Source organism: Colobus angolensis, unplaced genomic scaffold (genome assembly GCF_000951035.1).
Source record: "Colobus angolensis palliatus isolate OR3802 unplaced genomic scaffold, Cang.pa_1.0 Scaffold27, whole genome shotgun sequence".
In the NCBI taxonomy this organism is placed as follows: Eukaryota; Metazoa; Chordata; class Mammalia; order Primates; family Cercopithecidae; genus Colobus; species Colobus angolensis.
This window is the reverse complement of record NW_012115932.1, coordinates 1367076-1372531: the sequence shown is the minus strand read 5'-3', so window position 1 is coordinate 1372531 and position 5456 is coordinate 1367076. Positions and strand designations below refer to the sequence as shown.

General features: G+C 39.0%; 1 protein-coding gene across 2 annotated transcripts in view; it reads left to right on the top strand.

Annotated features, from left to right (window-relative positions):
- Positions 1-5456, top strand: part of SOX30 (SRY (sex determining region Y)-box 30) — a 26150-nt gene that overhangs the window by 14733 nt on the left and 5961 nt on the right. The window lies entirely within an intron of this gene.

Below are 5456 nucleotides of genomic sequence, written 5' to 3'. Positions count from 1 at the left end.
GGAGGTTGTGGTGAGCTGAGATCACACCACTGTACTCCAGCCTGGGTGACCATCTCAAAAAAAAAAAAAGAAAAAGAAAAAGAATATAGGCGTTAATGTTGTCAGATAGAATTTTTCATGCAAAACAACTATAAGGGACCTTAAGATTGTTTACTCAAATGTATAGAGGTGTGCTTATTGTATAGAGGGTATGCTTCTCAAACTTTAATGTGTATATAAATCGTGGTATTTTGTTAAAATGCAGATCCTGATTCGTTGGGTCTGGGGTATAGTGGTATCCTATATGGGGGTATAATATGCCTGATATTTTGCATTTCTAGCAAGCTCCCAAGTAATTGCCAATTCTACTGGTTTATGGACCACACTTTGAATAGCAAGGATATAGAGGAGGGCATTTGGTCTAAGTGAAAAATTGTTTATTTACCTAGGTTAAATGACAAGACCAAAGTGATACTACCTCTTTGTGCCCTTTTACCAAACTAGAAAATTTCCCATGTAAATTACCAATAAAGGAATTCATTTTCATAGGGAAGTATCTAGGGAAAACAAATGTGTAACTTCATTTTGGAATGATAGAAATTTAACTCCCTTCAAAGTATTCTGATAGAGTGGTATTAGCCTCTACCTTCCTTTTTTTTTTTTTTTTTTTAAAAAAGTCTGTCTCTGTCGCCCAGGCTGGAGTTCAGTGGCGTGATCTTGGCTCACTGCAGCTTCCACCTCCTGGGTTCAAGTGATTCTCCTGCCTCAGCCTCCCGAGTAGCTGGGATTACAGGCATGCGTCACCACGCCTGGCTAATGTTTTTTTTTTTTTTTTTTCTTGTATTTTTAATAAAGACGGGGTTTCTCAATGTTGGTCAGGCAGATCTCGAACTCCCGACCTCAGATAATCCGCCCACCTCAGCCTCCCAAAGTGCTGGGATTACAGGCGTGAACCACCATGCCCGGCCTAGCCTTTACTTTTCAATTACTGTTAAATGTGTAGACAGAGATGGTTTCTGTTGAGACGGGAGTATTAAAGTGTCTAACACCAATCTTTTTTTGTTTCTTACTTAACAAGTAAATCTACTTCCCACTAGGGTATACCTACACCTCAATAGAAACAACTTTTGAGGTATATATTATGTCGTTTCAATTTATAATGGGATTGCCTGCTTTTGGGTCCTTAGCTCAGGACTGGAAGAAAGTGGAACCAGAGGATTAGATCAGGAGAAAGGGAGAATTTTGTTATCTAGGGTTTGTTTTGTTTTATGTAGAATCTTTTTATCTTTTGTGGCCTTAAGTATTTTAGTTCAAGGGATCAAACCTCAAGAGACTTTTAATTTAAGGCCCGGGGGTTGATAATCTGTTTTCATTGCTATCTTCTAGGATCTAGGATTTTACAGATATTTTGGAGAATTTTACAAAATTTTTCCTAGGTATAAGAATAATATGGAGGATGTAGATTGAATTTAATAAATGAATAAATTCGGGAACACTTGGCCTTAGTTAGAGCCTTGAGGCCTATAACAAAAATTGTGGAAATTGTATTTGTTACATAATTAATTTTGTAATATGGGAAATGCTTGGACCCTATTTACTCACAGGATAGGCGAATAAGAGTCAATTACAATGGGCTGTGTACCACAATCTCACTCTAGCTGTTACTAGTTTTTTCTTTGTTGTATTTTTCTTCGTTTTAGTGTTTTGAAGAGCTAAGAATTTTTACATGTTGTTTTTATAACAATCCTATGACTTGGGTATAATATTCCTCTACTTTTTCAGTTAATGGGATTAGTAAATGGATTAATAAATAGCCTCATCAAGATTATACAGTGGCAGAGCCAATAGTCAAATTCAGGTTTGATTTTGAATTTCATATTTGTCTTTTTTGCTATATCGGTAAGACTTCTTTTATGATGGTTCCTCTTGATTGACAGCTGTTAGTTGCTAGCAGAGAATCATATGGAAAAAAATATACTTTTGAATAAAAAACTCACATAGTCAAGTGGATGTTGGGGCAGGTAATGTTTCCTTACATATTACGTAGATTAAATCCTAGAAGTCTATCTTACTCATTCACGACAAGGCTTGTAAGATTTGGCTGTTAATGTATAAATTATCTGACACTTTAGGGAACATTTTAAAAGGAAGCTCTTGAAAGTAAGTTCTTTGTTTTTGTTTGCTTGTTGGTTTATTTATTTTTGAGATAGAGTCTTGCTCTGTCACCCAGGCTGGAGTGCAGTGGCGTGAGCTTGGCTCACTGCAACCTCTGCCCTCTGGGTTCAAGCAATTCTCTAATTTGAGCCTCCCGAGCAGCTGGGACTACAGGTGCCTGTCATCATGCACGGCTAATTTTTGTATTTTTAGTAGAAATGGGGTGTTACCATATTGGTCAGGCTGGTCTCGAACTCCTGACCTCAGGTGATCCACCCGCCTCGGTCTCCCAAAGTGCCAGGATTACAGGCATGAGCCACCATGCCCACCCAAAAGTAAGTTCTTAGAAGACAAAAACTACCTTTTTCGTTAATATTATTATTGCTAATTAATAATAATGCTATTGGAAGAACCAAATGAAGTGACTAAGTAGTTATTATATGGAATTTTATTTCATTTAAGAATGTCAGAGCCGTATGTCAATTATAAACATTAAGCTATGCATAGTTTTTTAGAAAAGTACACTAGCCTTATGAATTATAATATTTTTCAATTGTTTTTCTGACTTATACCTGCATGTGTCTGATGATAATTTTTCCAAGGAAATAGATTATTTATGACTGTCTAGATAGTATATTTCAGTAAACTCTAAATGCCAAAATTAATTGATTCTCTGTCAATTTTTCTCTTCTCCTAATTGATAATGGAATCTCCTGTAAAGAATATATCTGGGTGGGTGCAGTGGCTCATGCCTGTAATCTCAGCACTTTGGGAGGCCGAGGCGGGCAGATGACCTGAGTTCAGGTGTTTTAGATCAGCCTGGTGAACATGATGAAACCCCATCTCCTAAAAATACAAAAATTAGCCAGGTGTGGTGGGGGGCACCTGTAATCCCAGCTACTTGGGAGGTTGAGGCAGAGAACCACTTGAACCCGGGAGGCAGAGGTTGCAGTGAATCAAGATCACACCACTGCACTCTATCCTGGGCACCAGAGTGAGACCATGTCTCAAAAAACCAAAATATTGTTTTTTTTTACTAAACAGTTCATTTTGCCCTGTGTATGTAGAGTAAAAATCAAGTAGGCTAGGTGATTTAATCAAGGAGTCACTTTACAAAACAGATGGACACTCAGAGGTGCTGCTCCCCATCTCTGGGGCTAACATCTTATTCCTGCCTTCAGATCTTAATCATCATCATACTATGTTTATCAGAATGCTCTCTTTCTGTGTACTGCATTAGTTCTTCAGACTAGTTCTTTTCTCCCTACCCCTTCCTCTTTCTTCTTCTTGCAGTATATTGGGCTTTCATATTCAAGGGCAATACATAGGATCTTCATTCTGTTGGCCATTGAGTAAAAAATATGTGTTTAAAATCTATTGTAATTAGGGATAAAGAAAAGATATGAAGACAAATGGGGATTTACTAGCTTGAAATATATGGAAAATACACTCATATATATGGTAGGGAAAGTTTAAAGAATTCCTGGATTTGTAAAATAGCGTTGAAATTGTAAAATTTTAGGCAAATGAATAAAAGATTAAACGCAATTCTCTTTAACCTTTGTTTGGGTCAGAGACCCATTTGAGAATTTGATGGAAGTTATAGACTCCTTCCATAATAATGCATATCTACATACATATACAAACTTTTGCCTAAAGTTTTATGGAGGAGGGAAATTTACAGTCCTAAAACATGATAGACTTCGTTAACATAGAATACCTTCTGTTGTAACTAACTAGAAATGTTGAATTTAAATATGAATAATTTAATACCTACGTGAACTCACCAGCAAGGAACTCACTATGTGCCAAAATAATCAACAAGTTGAAAACTAGTTATAATGTTCCTGGAGATGATTTTCAGATTCAGAAATAGTTACATTGGCTATAAACTTGGGTTTTAAGCTAGATGTGCTGTCATGCGCCTGTAGTCCCAGCCACTTGGGAGGGTGAGGTGGAGTTCAAGGCCAGCCTTGGCAACAAATTGTGATCCTGTCTCTAAAACAAAAACAAAAACAGAAAAAAACATAAACTTGAGTTTTAATGTCTGCGAAGGGAATAGAGATGAGGTCTTGACCCTGCTCTGCTCCCCTGTTCAAGGTGGTGATAGGTACTGAAACTAAAACCTCTCTATAAAGCCAAGACCCTGGAAGGAATTTTTTTCTTTCTCTTTTTTTTTTTGACAGAGTCTTGCTCTGCCTGCCAGACTGGAGTGCAGTGGTGTGATCTCAACTCACTGCAGCCTCTGCCTCCAGGGTTCAAGCAATTCTTGTTCCTCAGCCTCCGGAGTAGCTAGGATTACAAGTACATGCTACTGGTGCCTGGCTAATTTTTGTATTTTTAGTAGAGACTGAGTTTTGCCATGTTAGTCAGGCTGGTCTTGAACTCCTGGCCATAAGTGATCTGCCCACCTTGGCCTACTAGAGTGTTGGGAGTACAGGCATGAGCCACCACACCGGGCTGGAAGGACTTTTTAACCTTGATAAAAGGAATAGAAAGTTTCTGTCATTGATCTAGGTAAAGCACAGAAGAATCTTGTTTTTACCCAGGGCTCTATGTGACTTTCATTAGAAATAAAATTCCCAAGGTGTTTCACACATTGGTTCAGAGTCTAAAATCATCCTATCCACTGGATGCAGACATGTCTTTTTCTTTTGAGATGGAGTTTTGCTCTTTTTGCCCAGGCTGGAGTGTAATGCCACGATCTTGGCTCACTGCACTGCCTCCTGGGTTCAAGTGATTCTCCTGCCTCAGCCTCCCGAGTAGCTGGGATTACAGGTGCCCACCACCACATCCAGCTAATTTTATATTTTTAGTAGAGACGGGGTTTCACCCGTCTCTACTGCAAGTCCAGTGAGACCTAATTAGCTAGACTTTTCAGAATAGAGTACCAGAGAAAAGAGCTACACACAGAGGGAACTCCAAATGACTGTGTAGGGTCCCTCTTGAATATTCAGTGAAGTACTAATTGGTGAATGCTTGTGGAGAAACAACCCAAGGCGGCGAAAGAACCACCTGAAAGGATTAGAGAAAACAGTATCTGACAATCATGCACTAACACAGTGCTGGGAATAGTCCCACCAACTAGACTGGAAAACTTTTATGGGGCACAGAACATTTGGTACTCAGAAGGGTCTTGCTTCAGATAGCCTTAGCCTAAATGTTGCTATGGTCACAACTAAAAATTTCTTTTTTTTTTTTTTGGGAGGCCGCTTCACTCCTTCTCCCTTGCTGGAGTACAGTGGCCGGATCTCAGCTCACTGCAAGCTCCGCCCCCCGGGTTCAAGTGATTCTCCTGCCTCAGCCTCCCGAGTAGCTGGGAT